We start from the raw sequence: 16,866 nt of genomic DNA on the forward strand, positions 1-16,866 counted from the left end.
CCTAATGTAGCATTCTATTTGAATTCTCATAGTGCTTATCATGAGCTATGATAGGCTGAATAAAGTTTCCCCAGGATGTTCAAGTCCTAATCCTCCAAACCTCTGCATGTCACCTTACATGAGGAAACGTGATCCTGGTAAGGATTTTTTTGGGAGGAGGGGGCTGTTTTGGATTATCTGGGTGGGCCAGATGTCATCACAAAGGTCCCTATAAGAAGGACAGAAGAGAAGCCAAAGGAGGAGGCAGTGTGACGGCAGAAAGAGAGACTGAAGCGATGTATTTGAAGATGAAGGAAGAGGCCACCAGCCAAGGAATACAGGTGGCCACTAGAAGCTGGAAAAGGCAAGTATTCGGATTCTCCTCTCAGGGCGTCCAGAAGGAACTAGCCCTGCTCTTATCTTGGTTTTAGTCCTACAAGACTCTTTTCAGACGCTGCCCCAGAATGGCAAAAGAATAAATATATATTGTTTTAAGCCATGAGGTATGTAGCTATGGTAGCAACAGAAAATGAATATACTATCTTATCTTTTTCTTGCTCATTTTCTTCGTTGACTGTCTCCTCCCACCCACATCCCACCATAAGAATGCAAATGTCACCAGGGCAAGGATGATTTTTGACTTGTTCACTGCAGGCTGCTTAGCCCCCGGCACATAGTAGGTGCTCAAGGACTGTTAAGAGGATGAATTTATGAGGTAGTCAAGGAGCTCTTCATTTCATAAGAAATAACTCTGTCAGGGAGTTGCTCTTCTGTTTTGGAAAAGCAATAAAATAGACCACTGCAAAAGAGGTTCTGGGTCCGAAGTCTAGAAAAGAATATACAGGTTCTAGATCCAACAACTACCCAATGGTACCAAAGCCATGGCATAAACAGAATTTGATAAAAAGCTGTGAACTTGGCTGTGGCACAAGGGTTCAGGATTTGACGGCAGCATCTCTCATTGAAGAGATGTGGGTTTGGTCCCTGGCCCAGCACAGTGGGTTAAGAATCCACTGTGGCCGTGTTATGGCCCAGGTCCCAGATGCAGCTCAGATTCGAACTCAGAACCTTGCAGATGTACAGAAAAAAAAAATCTGTCAAATTTGTAGCATAGCACGTTGCAGAGTAAACACCCAGTCACTGTTATATTAATACACTAAAAATGTTACTGCTCAAACAAGGTTAATATTTATCCAACTTATAAAAACACTAAATGATGGGTCTAAAGTGTAGTAGCTTCTTAAATTCTGGCATAAACTCTTCTAGGAATAAGAGTTAAATGCAACATGTATTAATATACCATAAATGCTATGTGACCATGAAGCTTTCAACAGATTCCATAAGATAGACAAGAAAATCCATTTTGTCACATCAGTGGTACTTGAACCCTTTCTGCTTTTCGACTTTGTGCTGTTCAGAAAGTTCAAATCCTAATCCATCCTCTCTGTTGCTAATGAATTATCAACAAGTACTCTGAAAAAGGTTAGTTTATTTCTAGAACTGGCATCTTATCCAGCATCACTTTAATAATTGTGTTCTGTGTCAATGAACACTTAAGTTTCTCATGATGAAATCAGAGCTGGAGATGTTGAAAGGGTTCTTGAAACTGACAGATAGTTTAGCTGGGTATAGAAATGATACCTCTCTTTAACATTTTTCGCATCTTTATCTTTCTGTGCTGGATTCTGGATAATTTCTTCAGAACCATTCTCTATATTACTCATTCCTTATTTGGCTGTGTTAAATTTCTATTTAACCTGCCCTTTGAGTTTTAAATTTCAAAATGATTTTTCATTTCTACGTATTCTATTTTATTCCTGTTCAACGTTCAGTTCCATAAAAAAAAAAAACAAACAGATTTCACACACCATATAAGGTACTCATTAAAGTGTACAATTTAATGGTTGGTAGTTTACTCATAAAGTTGTGCAACCATAACTACGATCAATTTAGAATATTTTCTTCTTCCTGAAAAGCAATCCTGTAACAATTAGCAGTTACTTCCCATTTCTGCCTAACCTTTCCCTCAGTCCTACACAAACACTACATCTATTTTCTTTTTTTCTTTCTTCTTTTCCTTTTTATAGTCACACCTGTGGCACAGGGATGTTCCCAGGGATAGGGGTTGAATTGGAGCTGTAGCTGCTGGCCCACACCACAGACACAGAAACACCAGATCTGAGCTGCATCTGCAATCTATGCCACAGCTTGTGGCAACACTGGATCCTTAACCCACGGAGCAAGGCCAGGGATTGAACTCACATACTCACAGACCTATTTTGGGTTCTTAACCCACTGAACCATCAGAGAACTACTGTATTTTACTGAAATACTGTAAATTGAATTGTTTTTTCTTTTTTTTTTGTCTTTTTGCTATTTCTTGGGCTGCTCCCACGGCATATGGAGGTTCCCAGGCTAGGGGCTGAATCGGAGCTGTAGCCACCGGCCTACGCCAGAGCCACAGCAACTCGGGATCGGAGCTGTGTCTGCAACCTACACCACAGCTCACGGCAACACCGGATCCTTAACCCACTGAGCAAGGGCAGGGACCGAACCCACAACCTCATGGTTCCTAGTCGGATTCATTAACCACTGCACCACGACCACAACGGGAACTACTTTTTTTTTTTTGCTTTTTTTTTTTTTGCTTTTTTTTAAAGGCCATACCCACAGCATATGGAAGTTCCCAGGCCAGGGGTCAAAGCGGAGCTACAGCGGTGAGCCTACACCACAGCCATAGTAACACAGGATCTGAACCACGTCTGTGACCTACACCACAGCTCACCGCAACGCCGGATCCCTGAACCACTGAGCGAGGCCAGGGATTGAATCTGCATCTTCATGGATACTAGTTGGATTTGTTTCTGCTGTGCCACAACGGGAACTCCTGAATTGTTTTCTTATTTTTACTTTCAGACCATTCACTGCAAGTGTACAGAAACATAATCGATTAATGGCTCTCATGACCTGCAATATCGCTGTACTTGTTCATTAGTCCTGATAGTTACCAGGCTGAAGAAACTCCTTTCTATTCCTAGGTTGTTGAGAATTAGTATCATGAAAGGGTGCTGGATTTTGTCAAATGCTTTATCTGGGTCTGTTGGGATGGTCACACATTTTTTTGACCTTTACTCTGTGGCTTTGCTGTCTTAACAATGATTTATTTTCATGTGTTGAATCCATCTTGCATTCCTGGTATAAATTCCACTTAGTCATGGTATATAATTTTTTTCTTTTTCTTTTTTTTTAGAGCCATATCTGCAGCACATGGAGGTTCCTAGGCTAGGGGTTGAATTGGAGCTGCAGCCGCTGGCCTCTGCCTCAACCACAGCAACACAGGATCTGAGTTTCATCTTCGACCCCACACCACAGCTCACAGCAATGCCGGATGGTTAACCCAGTGAGCAAGGCCAGGGATTGAACCTGCATTCTCATGGATACTAGTTGGATTCATTTCCACTGAGACACAATGGGACCTCCCCTGTTCTTTCTATTGTCACTGGATTCGGTTTGCAAGTATTTTGTTGATGACTCATGTCTATATTCATAGGCGACTTTGGTGCATTGTTTTCTTGTGACTGGTCTTTGACCAGTTTTGACATTAGGGTAATCTGGCCCTATAGAAGAAGCTGGGGAGTGTTCCTTCATTGTCTACTTTTTGGAAGCATTTATGAAGAATTGGTATTTATTTTTCTTTAAATGTTTAGTAGAATTCAGCGGAGAAACCATCTATGTCTGAACTTTGCTTTGGGGAAAGTTTCAGAATTATTATTCTAATCTCTCGCTGTAGAGCTTTCTGTTTCTTTTTCAGAGCTACTTCCTTAGGTTTCTATTTCTTCATGTCTTTAATCATTTATGATATTACTTTATAGTCTCTATCAGATAGTTTTGTGTTTTATTGTTTTTTGTTCTTGTCTTTTTAGGGCCACACCCATGGAATATGGAAGTTCCTAGGCTTGGGGTTGAATCAGAGCTGCAGCTGCCAGCCTGCACCCCAGCCACAGCAATGTGGGATCCAAGCTGTGTCTGCCACCTACACCACAGCTCACAGTAACCCTGGATCCTCAACCCACGGAGCAAGGCCAGGGATCGAACCTACATCTTCATAGATACTAGTCGGGTGCTTAACCTGCCGAGCCACAACGGGAACTCCTGAGATCATCTTCAGTAGCGATGTATTTTGTCATTAAGAACCCTATGTGGAGTTCCCGTCGTGGCTCAGCCGTTAAGCACCAATGAGGATGCAGGTTTGATCCCTGGCCTCGCTTAGTGGGTTAAGGATTCGGCATTGCCGTGCGCTGTGGTGTAGGTCACAGACGCAGCTCAGATTGTGCGTAGCTGTGGCTGTGGTGTAGGCCGGTGGCTATGGCTCTGATTGGACCTCTAGCCTGGGAACCTCCATATGCCGTGAGTGTGGCCCTAAAGAGACAAAAAGACCAAAAAAAAAAAAAAAAAGAAAAAAGAAGAACCCTATGTGGTCTGAGTTGTAAAACATTCCTCCAGAAAAAGTTTTGTGTTTGTTGCTGCCAGGCACTCCAAGGAACTTACTGTGGAAGAGTGTTGGATTCAGACACTGATTCTGCCCCATGTCTCAGACATGGGCTGTTAATTTCTCTTAGGATATTTTTCTCCTTAAGACCCCAGTAAGCCAAACTCCTCCGTCCTCCCCTGGGTCAATAAGCATTTTCAAGTGGTCCCTCTTACTGACACGTGGACTTCTGAGGGTCCCACTGTGTGAATGGGGTTTTAGTGTCAGCTCTCCTTTTTTTTTTTTTTCCGGCTGCATCCAGGGCACATGGAAGTTCCCAGGCCAGGGATCAAACCCAGCCATAGCAGTGACCCGAGCCACAGCAGTGACAATGCCAGATCCTTGATCCACTGAGCCATCAGGAAACTCCAGTCAGCTCTCCTTTTGACACCGTCCTTACACAGGCGAAACCCCTGACATTCGAAACCCCTGAACATGTCAGTCCATTTCCAGCTCCAGTACTCCCATCCACACCCCCAAGGGCTATCACGTCCTCAGTTCCAGGGCTTGGTGTTCCTCCCTTTGTGTTTTTGGTATCACGCGTTTCCCTTTTTTTTCTTGTAAACTCAGCTGTGTATTAACATATTTTTTGTTACAGTTCATCTGTCATTTTGGGTATTTGTCGCTGGAGGAATTCTGGGTTGTACCGTCGGCCAGAAGCCTGAAAGGGCCTTTGTAGTGTCCTTGTGGGGCTGCTTATGGAGTGACCAGGGCTGGTCAAGCAGCAAGGACCTTGCACCTCTGCCTCTATCTGAATGCGGGGCCGGACAGGGCATTTTTCACTTCTTGGTCTAAATGTTTTTGTTTGTTTGTTTTTTTTGTTTGTTTGTTTTGTTTTGTTTTGTTTTTGTTTTAATCTCTGCAATAGAATCGTTGATCTTCAAGTTGCTTTTAGTTCTAAATTTTTTTTTTTTCTTTTTCTTTCCTTTTCTTTTTTAACCTCTGTCCACAGCACTGCTTCTGAAGTCTTTTTCTCTAGGTGTGTTATGGCCTCTGGAAAGAGGCTCTTTGCCAGAGGCGGAGATAACCTGCACATTCTTTGCTTCTCCAAGGGCAGAAAGGGAGAGACACGGGTCTGCTGTCCTGAAAACGCCTTAGTGATTTACGGCGAAATGGCTCATCTGGGGAAATGGATCTGCTTGGCTTCTCCTCTTGTGCCTTGTTTTGATTTTTTTTTTTTTCCGTGGGATAGCATCAGCAGAGAAGCTTCCAGACTTCCTTTTCCTAAGCAGATTTGTTTGCCGTATTTAGCAAATTTCACACATCGACCGCATCTGCAAATTTCCTCTTCGGAGGACTTACATCCTTGCCTGGTATGCCCAATATTTTCCCTTAATAAACAAGCACAGTAAGTCTTGGAACAATTTTACCTTCACATGGGGCTTTTTCGGAGAGAGAGGACTTGGAGAAAGATGTGCTGTAGTGTTTTACAGACATCTATTGAGCCAGATACACAATTCTCTTTTCTTTCCCTATAGCTTGCGGTCACAGTATGGAAGCCACAAGGAAAACACGGGGATTGTCAAGCAGTTCCCCCGTTTTAGCAGCAGAGGGCGCTGCAGGGATGGAAGGTAATGGAACAGCCTTTTCCACTGGAATGACTGGTCTTTCAAAGTTTTAATTCTCTTTAGAGAGAGTAAAAGCCTGTTTCTGGTGAGCTTTCTTGTCTACACCCCCACTTACTGCACACCCATGTTTGTATCCACGTGCCTGGAGGTTCCACCTCACTACGTGGGACCCCTTCAACTTTGGGCCCCAGCATTTCCAATGCATTTGTTTCCAGAACAGCTCAGACCTTCTGTAACCTCTCTCTCTGTCTACACTCTGCCTCTGCTCTGACTCTGCATTTCCACGGATCTATGAGTGCGATAATCCATGAGCGAACCTTTTACTCAAAGGGGACGTGTGAGCCCCATGGATCCCGACATTCAGCACAGAATAAAAATTTCCATTAGGCAAATGCCTACCATTATAAATAATTAAGCAAAAACCTGGAGTAGTAATTTATATGTTTCTTTAAAAGTGTCCCCAATCTATTGACATTGACCAGAAAGTACAAGAACGCTCAAGAATCAATGGAAACTCTGCTGAGTCTGAAAGACAGACCTGGCCATGTGTCAGCCGGTTCATGAGGTCCCATTTGCTGTATCCCATTGCGAGAAAACTTTTAGCTAAGAAAACTTCTGGCTAAGACGGCAGGTGGGATCTGGGGCCCAGACGTAGGAGTCACAAATTCCCGGTGGAAAGAGCTTTGCTATTTTAAGCCTCTCAATAGGATGCACTTACCTCTTAAAAGCATGCATTCTAGGCCGTCTCTTGTATTTAGAGACATCACCAGTCTGTAGGTGCTCTAACCTTGGTACGGCAACAAGCAGGCACATGACGGCAAGTTTTCACCACATCGGCTGGGCTTGGGGGTGGCAAAGTAGACACAGTTCTGGCCAAAGAGATAAAGTAAACAAGACCTGCTGAGGCGGGGGGGGGGGGGGAGAGAAGCAGGACAGTGGGGGTTCAGACAGCTGTTTGCGTGGCCCCCCAATAACGTCCTTGAAGGCAGGTGTGGGTGTTAGGGCTGCCACCTTGCAAGCTCGAGTCGGCAAACAAGACGGATGTTGGCAACTTGAGATTGGCGAGGGGAGAGAGAGAAGAGGACCCTGGCAGCTTCAGTGCCCTACGGAGTTTTCTGGTCTCTGCAGCCAAAGGCATTCCGAAGTGACATATATTGTCATTAACACTGGGGAGACTTCGCGATTGCGTTGAGGTCAACATATGCAAATGCGTCTTCATATGGAAAAGCCAAATGGTGAAAAAGGGCTTCTTGAAAGCTGAAACATATTTTTTCCCTTGGGGGCATGACCCTGTTTTGGAGAGAAAACAAAAAAGACCCCTGGACTGTCTGTCAAATAAGAACTTGATTGTGAAGACTGAAGGGGAGCATTTGATTAAAATTGGGACTCTTCCCAGAAAATCCCCGAATTGTTGTGAGTTTATATCCTTAGGCCACGTTCCAAGAGCCCTTCTATTTTACTTACATCGAAGCACACAATTTCACACCCACTTTTCCGAGACTGACGTTTCTGAATCATTTCTCAACGCTGGCAAATAAAAATCTTACAGCGATACGTCACCTGCTTTGCTTTTGAGTCAGTCAGTTGTTCCCACAAAACAACAACGATGACAACAACGTCCCCAGGGGTCCTAGGCAGAAACGCGTCCCTGCGTTATTATTATTGCCTCAAAGAATGACCCATCTCTGGGCCTGTAATTGAGGTCATAATTCTTGGAAGGTTTCTCCTAGAGCAGCAGCTTTCTTCTACACACCAAAGGAGATGAGGTTTTTTGGGCACGAATTGTCACTCAGAGCTCCCGAGGGCGTGAAGCATTTGGAGCTTTGATATTAAGGAGACAAAGTAGTTAGGTGTATTTCCTAGCTTCGGACTGAGCTAGATGTTGGGTTGTCGGGTCGACTCTTGGTTGTAGACTTAACAGATTCTTCCTCTGTGTAGACAGAGCAGCCAGGAAAACGGAAGAGCCTTTGTGCCTTGTAATGGTTCCAAGCCTGACTCAAATCGCCGTAGCCCTAGGCTCCCCGGGCCTGGCCTCAGTTTGACTTGGTGACAGGGATCTCCTGCTGCCACCGATAAGGCACGAGGACAGCGTCCCTGACCTGGCGGGAAGGGTGTGGGAGGGTTGGCCTGGCGGACTTCGTTTCTGTTTAGTGGTAACGGCCCTGGTGACTTGGAGCAAGTCACATCCTGTCCCTGGGCCTCCGAATCCCGATCCGTCGGAATGAAGGTGGACAGTCCCGCAGGTGACCCCGAGGGCAGCGAGGCGCCTCTCCTGCAGCCTTGCTCCAGAGCTGCAGCTCCCCGGCCTGGCTCTCCCGAGGAGCACACGGAGGCCGCCACCGCTGTGTAGGCCTGGTGGTCACCTCGCCCAGGGACGGCTGGCTCCCGAGGCAGAAGCAAGGTCACAGGGTCACATTCTGAGTCTGTAGCCTGTCCCCTCCCCTTCCAGGCTGCCTTTGATCTCAGATCACTTCATGCCACTGTCAAAAGAGATTGCATCGCACGCTGAGATCTGCCGGTCTGCCCTTTTCCCCCTGGCCGTCAGGCCCGGGAGCCTGGCTGATGGAGTCCCATGGAATTTCCACACCCCTCGCAGGTTGTGCAACTACAGAACAGACGCATTTTAAGTTGGATTGTGGTTATTATTACTTGGGGCAGAGGGAACCCTTGTTGATGTCTTAAGATTTCTAGTGGCCCACCCCTCTGAATCCCTGGCCATGAGCAACCGTGATGGGAGAGGAAGGGAGACGCCCTAGATGTGCCAGGCGACCAGGCCGAGAGCACCTGCCCCTCGGTCACCCTTTGATGAAGGCCACTTTGGAAGAAGCCGGGAACATGGGGAATGTGAGCCCACACATGTGAGATCTCAGGTCCCTGATAGATTTGGTCCAAGCTGGTCACCTGCCTCTCCGTAGAGTAACTTTCTCCCTTTTCTGCCTTGGAAATCATTTCTCCTGGCCTGATTTTGCTGCCTCTGCCGCCAGAGCGTAAGCAAGCCCTCCTGTCACCGGCTGCTGTGTGTCTTTGGGCACAACACTTCCCCACTCTGAGCCTTTTTTTCTCGCTCGAGACACGGGAATGAGATGCCGCGAGCTTTATACACAGGGTGTTGATGGGGCCGTCACGAGGCACTGAGTGACGGCTGGGGCTTCTGAGAGCCTCTCCGTTGACGTTTCTTATGTCAGCAGCTGCCTCTCATCCGCAGGCCTTCCCTCCGACTGGGTCTCTCCACGGAGCCGGATTCTTGCCTGTTTGGGTGGATCACAGCATGACTCACCTTGACCAGCAGCTCGCCCTTGAGTCACATCGACCAGGAAGCCCAGGACGGATGTGACATCATCGGTAAACACAGCCAGTCATGGATACGGAGGCAGCTCTGTTTGCCCTGGAGATAAAGCCACCACCGTGGCAGGGCCTCCGTGGGGAGGGGGAAGGGGGTCAGCCAAGGGGCATTCAACTCTGTGTGATGCTGTGTCTGAGAGGGACCCCGACGTCTCAGGCTGGGAGAAATCCTCAGGAGTCATCCTGTCACTTCGTCGCAGTAATCCAGGGGCAGAAGGCTGGGCCGTGCCCGTGGCGGGTTGCCGGGGGGGGAACGCCCTGAGGCCGCCGTTCCTGCAGCCTGCTTCACTGCTCTGAAGCTGAGCTCTGATGTCCCCTGGGTGGCCATTCTTCAAAGTCCAACCAGAGTTGCCCTGATCCTCTGCTCCTGTCTATACTTCTCAGCTCGGAGCCAGGGCCGTCGAGGGCAGGTTGGGCTCCAGCTCCAAGCCTGCCTCCATCACTGTGGAGAGTGTGAGCCAAGCTTCTCCCCCGGGAAACCGGCGCCTCACTGGGACTGGGGTTTGCTGTTTGCTTCAGTCTGCATGCTTGTTGGTGAAGACACGCATCGATCCCCCAGCTGGTGTGGGAGGTGACCTGGGCCAGGCTGCTGAGGCGTAAGATCTGTAACAGGCCCTGTGACCCGTCTTTTTTTTTTTTTTTTAATTAGACTTGATTTACAATGTTCTGTCAACTTCTGCTCTGCAGCAAAGTGACCAAGTTATAATATCTGTGATCCTGTTTTTATTTGAGGATTTGCTATTTTGTTCATCACAGAGCTTTTTTTGGGGGGGGGGGCATTTACCTTGACTTCCCAAAATGCTGCATTATGAATCTGGATCCCCCAGTCATTTGGTGCTCCCTTCAGTTTGGGGCTGTCAGCTGCCGCCCTGGCTGCACCTGCCCAGTCCTACTCTTCCCGAACGAATCAGAAAGTCATGGATGGATCGCCCCAGGCAGCTCGGCCATGGAGTCCCAGCCTCCGCTACAGGGAGGGTCAAAAGCCCTGCCTGGCTCTGTGGTTTGCAGAAACTTGAAGCCTCTTAAACTTTCCTGAGTGCCAGCCGCCTCCTGGGAGCCAGGAGGGCCAGGGATGTGCCGGCTGCCCTGACTGCCTGCTCTGCCCACTAGATGGCGCCCTGGCTGCACAGGTGAGCATGGCGCCCCCTCCCCCGCTCCCCGTCCTGAGCCAGCCCAGCTCCTGGGAAGTGCGTGCCAGTTTGGAGAACACCTGTTCATTGATCCCCGCTGCAGGCCTCAAGCACAGAGGACACTGAGCCACGGAGAGGTGAGCTGACGCACCTGCAGTCCTTTACCATATTGACCATTGGTTATGGGGCAGGCATTTGCACCCCCACCTACCCAAATACCCCTTCTTCCTGGATTGTTTGATCTCTTTTAGAGGCACCTTTACTCACCTGGTGAAAGCCATAGGACTTCCTCCTTGGAAAAAGGGTGAAAATAATTTCGTGGGTTTCCAGAACTGCACAGGCGTAGCTGAACAAGCTCCTTCCTGCATGTCTGCAGTCTCTGCTTTTGATTTGGGGTTTATCGTCAGCTCCTGGCTTTCTGTTCCAGTTAGGAATCTCACCATGTGATCGACCCATTCATTCGAGACGTATTTATTGAGCGCCTCCTATGCGCAAAGCCACTGTGCCAGGTGTTAAGAGATCCCTGCCTTTGTCGATGGGAAGGAAAATGATAAAAATAGGCATCATTGGAGTTCCTGCTGGGGCACAGCGGGTTAAGAGCCTGACTGTGGTGGCTTGGGTGGCAGCGGGTCACTGTGGGGGGTGTGGGTGCAATCCCCAGCCCGGTGCAGTGGGTTAAAAAGATCTGGGGGTATTGCCGTAGCGGTGGCGTATTGTCCACAGCTGAGGCTTGGATTCACTCTCTGGCTCAGGAACTTCCATGTGCCATGGATACGGCCATAAAAATTAAAAAAAAAAAAAAAAAAAGGCAACACTGAGATAGTTCCAATCCTCCTCCTTCCAGGCCCACGGTAGAACTTTACTCTCCGATCTTCACACGTGGCCAGTTCTGGGCAATGAATTGTGAGAAATGACATGTTACTTCCAGGCCAGAACATTCATTTGCTGATGTGAGACCCTTCCAAAGCCGTCCCTCTGCCCCCCTGACTTGAAAACTGGAGGCATTTCAGGTGAAGGCCGTGCATCAGCCTAGGTCCCTGAGACTCGCTCAAGTGAGGAATCAATATGTTTCTTGACTTCACTGAGTTTTTTTTGGTTTGTTTTTTTGTTTGGGGATTTTTGCCTTTTCCGTGGCATATGGAGGTTCCCAGGCTAGGGGTCCAATCGGAGCTACAGCTGCCGGCCTACGCCAGAGCCACAGCAACACCAGATCTGAGCCGTATCTGTGACCTACACCACAGCTCACGGCAACGCCGGATCCTTAACCCACCGAGCAAGGCCAGGGATCAAACCCGCAACTTCATGGTTCCTAGTCGGGTCCGTTAACCACTGCGCCGCGACGGGAACTCCACTGAGATTTTCAGGGTGTTTGTTAGTGCAGCATAACCTGATCTATTCTGAGACAACCAGAACTATGTCAGTGAAGTCGTCTAACTTTAAAGATTGCCAGGAGGAGGTTAGAACCATGGGGGAAAGAAACAGGTGAGCAGGATAAGGGTCCTGGGACGAAGCAGGGGCGGGTGGAGGGGAAGGAAGGGGGACCTTCAGACGGCAGTCAAGGTCGGCTGCACTGAGAAAGCAATTGTGTAACGAACAGGAGCCACCGGTCCCAGGCAGGGAGCAGCCAGGATAAAGGCTGGAGGTGTGTCTGATGGGTGCGGAGAGCAGCAAAGGGTGATGTGAGTGGAGCAAACTGGGGGATGAGGTCCGAGAAGTAACAGGACCTCCTCCTGGGGAGCCTCGTGGCCACGTGGGACTTGGTCATATTCTGGGCGTGCGAAAGGGAGCCAGCGGAGGGGTTTGAGGCCAAACATAACATGATGTAATTGACGTGTCAGACGGTCAGCCTGCGATCTGTGCTGAGACCAAACAGGAATCAGACGGGTGCTGGGGGCAGGATGGAAGGGGGGAGGCCTTTTCAGAGGCTACTGCGTATTTCGGGTGACAGTTCTTGGGGGCTCCTGAGGGGAGGGGAGGGGAGGGCAGAGGAGTAAGAAGTGGTCAGACTCTGACGATAGGTGAAGATGGACCTGTGAGACTTGAGCCTCAGCACGTAGGAGGAAGGGGTGGCCATTGGCTGAGGGCGAGGGAGGCTGCAGATGGAGCCGTTTTTTGGGGAACGATCAGGAGTCTGGGCCGTGTGGAGTTAGAAATGTCTCTTCGACCCCAAGTGGAGATGCGCGGGAGGAATGGGCTGTGGGAGTCTGGAGTCAGGATGTAAATTTGGGAGTCATTGGTGGAAAGACGGTATCCAGAGTTTAACGTCTCGGAGCACTTCGGCCGGCCACGCGGAGACACTTCTCCATGCAGCGTCCTTCCCAGGGCCAGTTTTAAGACTTTAGATGAGAATCAGGAAAAGGACGTGCTTTGCTTCGAAGGTGCCGGGGAGGTTGTTCTGTTCTTGTGCTTTGCAAACGTCAAGGACGTGCTCCATTACATCACGCCAGGCTCCTCCGACCTAACAAATTGCCTCTTTGCTAGGTCCTGGGGAAAAGCTCTGCTTTCCCTGAGGAGCCGACATGCTTCCTCTGCCCCCAGAATAAAAATCACAAAAAAGATGGACTGTCTCTTTTCTCTGCAGCTGCCAGGGAGCTCAAAGCCAAATCTGAACCTCAACTCCACTACATTAAGCATCTGAGCCTATAAAGCCTGCATATTTGTGTTTTTACCTTGCCTCCTCTTGACTTCTTTTTTTTTTAAGGGCCACACCTGCGGCATATGGAGGTTCCCAGGCTAGGGGGTCCAACTGGAGCTGCAGCTGCCAGCCTCGCCACAGCCACACTGGGTCCGAGCTGCATCTGTGGCCTGTGCTGCAGCTTGTGCCAACGCCAGATCCTTAATCCACTGAGCAAGGCCAGGGATTGAACCTCCATCCTTACGGAGACTAGACAGGTTCTTAATCTCCTGAGCCACAATGGGAACTCCTTTGACTTCTTACTTTTAGTTCCCTGTCTTAGTTTAAAAAATTTTTATTTTGTCAGGTGTTCTGCTGCAGTCATCTCAGATCTGCACGGAATGAGGTGGGGTGTAAAAGCAAGGAGTGTAATTGAAAAGGGTTGCTTTTTAATAACAAAGCCACCCATTTACAAATAGAAAAGATATTGAAAATTTGTCTCTAAAGTAATTTCCTATATGTGGTCTTATATTCCAGCTGACTTTCATTCTAAAATTGAAAATGTATTTCCTCAAGGAAAAAGAATGCTAGTCCTGAAATGTTATAAAAAATCACACTTTAAAATTGCAGCAAATATGTAAATCCACATATTTTGAAGAAAGTTATTGCAAGATACTGAGAGTAATATGCAAAGCAAGTCGCAGAATACGAATGCGAAATAACTAGAGTTGTTCTCATGTTTTAGGACAAGGATATAAAGGTTGCAGGAAAGAGAATAGGAGTTTTCCCAACAGGACCAGCTACTCTGTAAGACTCCCGAGCCTGTGGTTTTCCTGGAATTACCGAAGCAGATTTCTCAGATCTCAAGACAGCCTTCTCTTGGCCACATACCTCCAAGCACCTGTTTTATCAGTCTGTCATTGTTGGTTCTTTGAATCAATTCCTTTTTTAAACTTAAACTTATTTAAAGAAGTGGTCTAAATCACCTATAGCAGGTGTGAATTCAGAGGTTTGCTATTTTCTTCATGCACATAAAAATCAATGCGTAAGTATTCAACTGAAAAATGATACGGTGTGTTTCCCTAAAGGCACCTCTTTCACCCCATGGCGTATGTGAGGGGTTGTCTCCTTTGGAAGCTGCCGGTGGGTCTTGAAAACAAGTAGATAGACTAGGCGGGAGGGAGGAGAGGCCCTGGCATCAGTGGAGATACGGCAAAGGATTCAGCAGGGGGGGAAGCGCCCCCCCCCCCCCCAGTTAAAGAGAAAAGGAAGCGAAGGGGGGGATATTTTTGTAGAAAACACGCAATGGAGTCCTAGAGTGTCGTTGCTCAATAGAGCCTTTGAGAAAGAGCTTAAGAGAGCGAGCTGGGATGAAAACACTGATGCAACGTGGTTGCCACCCGCATCCAATCCCCCTCCAGCCTGGGCCAGTTCCCAAGAGCACATCTTACACCTGACTCTTAGAACCGCGCTTCTCAGCTGCGGTCCCCGGGCCACCAGCATCAGCACCACCTGGGCGCTTGTGAGAGATGCAGACCTGGGGCCCCGCTCCAGCCCTGGAGGGATTCCAATGGATGCTAATGTTTGAGAACCACTGTTCTAGAAGCGCTGTTATGCAGGAAACAGGAGGCCATCAGCAAGGAGACCTGAGTTCTCGGCCAGATCTGTAGCCAACTACCTGTGACCTGAGGTCAAATCGTCAAATCGCTCACAGCCTCGGGTGCCTCATCCGCAAAGTGAGGAGATGCCTGGTGCGGAGCGGAGGTTCCCAGCCCAGAGGTACAGTGGAGTCACCTGGGCAGCTTCTGAATAGGATGCCGCTACGCCAGAGAGCCAGAGTCAGCCCTCAACATCCCCCATTCCACAGCTTTGTATTCATCCCACCTCGGATTTACATAGTATTTACAACTATTTACATAACATTTACATTGTATTTACAACTATTTACATAACATTTACATATATTAGGCATTATACGAAATCTAGGGATGATTTCAAGTATAGGGGAGGATGGCTGTACATTTTATGTCAAAAAAAAACCATTTCATATAAGGGACTTGGACATTCTTAGATTTTGGGGTCTTCCATGGTCCTCAGACACTGAGGGGTGACTGTACTTTATAATTCTGTTGGTACTAAGTTCTAGAACAGGCAAAACCTATAATGGGAATACGCAGAACAGTGGCGGTCTGGAAGAGATGGGTGGGCTGACCCGGAAGAGGCAGGAAGGAATTGCTGGGGTGATGGTACTGTTTGGTCTCCATGGGAATGTGGGTTACTCAGGTGTATGCATGTGTCAAAACCTTGCTGACCGGTGTGCTTAAGGCTTGTGCGTTTTATTGCAAACATATTTTACCCCAAAAGCAAAAACAAAGGGGGGTAAACCAATGCTGGACTCGTTTAGAGTATGTGCTGAAGTGTTTAAGGGTGAAAGGCACCGATGTCCCAATTCATTTTGAAATATTTGAACTGTAAGACGGCTTGTTGACTGGATAGAGAGAAGCGGCTCTAGTAGGATAGGTAGGTGACAACGTGCGTAAAAGCAGATGTCAGTTGGAGAATCCAGGGGGTGGGTATGTGGGCCTTCACTGCAAAGTTCTATCACGTTTTCGTTAAGTTCGAACGTCGTTATCCCAACACGTTGGAGGCAACCTCTGATGCCGCTGCTCTACACTCACACCTGTGAAAGCAGGCTCCTTCCTAAGCTAAAACCTCCACCAGCGGAGGCAGCTGCCCTTCTTCCGCCGGAGTAACCGGTTTTAAGCCTTCCATGCACAGACGCTCCAGGGAGGGGGGACACCGGGGGAGGGTGTGGGTTTTTACTGCTGGTGATGGATTTATTGGGCTGGAATCTTCCCACAGGTAACGATGATGGCAAAGGCTTGGGGGGCGGGCACCGGGGCCCCCTTGCTGTTAGACCCCTTCACCCCTCAGCTGTAGGCATTCGGCCATCAGTTCTCTGGGTGCGAGTTCGGGGCTCGGCTCTACACACCTGCTACCTGCCTCTGCCACCAGGGGGAGCTGTCACCCTGGCAGTTGCCTGAAACTCCCCCAATACTCAGCCCACAGCTTGGAATGCTTCTCTGTGCCCGCTCTTCCAGGAGGCCCGCTTCCCCTGTTCATCCATCGCCTCCGTCACAGAGGACAGAGCCTCCTGGCCTTGGGCCGTCCTTGCGGATCTGCGCAGTCTCTGACGCGCACACCGCCCCCGCCCCATCCTTCGCACCCTTGCCGGGGCACCGTGAGGTCCACGGTCAGCGAGCACTCACCTCTCCTGGGCATGGTCTCCTGGCTCTGCCGGACTGCCCACCTCGCCCGGTGCCCTCTCTCCAGGATGTTCTCTCTCTTGTACACCCCGCAGGCTGCAGCATCCTGCAGGGGGCAGCATGCCCTGGGCATCAAAGGCGTTCCTCTTCCTCCCTGCTCAAAACCCAGCCTATCAGCTGCTGGCCGTCCCTGGCCGTCTCATTTCGAGGACTTCCTCCCTCCTCCTGCTTTATTCTCCGGGACCCACGTGACGGACCATCCTACCCCCGGGTTTCTCGGTGGCTTGACCTCCGGGGAACTTCCCAGCACTCTGGCCCAGCCAACCCTTCCTCTGCTCACAGCCAGGACCCTGCCTTCATCGGGAGGAGGGGTCCGGGCCCCCCTGCCCCACTGGCTCTAGCACTTCTGCAGGCCTCACCCAGAGCTCCCATCGTCTCA

This window comes from Sus scrofa, chromosome 3 (genome assembly GCF_054392235.1).
Source record: "Sus scrofa isolate SSC_HxYL_T2T_F1_AM1 chromosome 3, Sscrofa_HxYL_maternal_Yorkshire_Landrace_v2.0, whole genome shotgun sequence".
NCBI lineage: Eukaryota > Metazoa > Chordata > Mammalia > Artiodactyla > Suidae > Sus > Sus scrofa.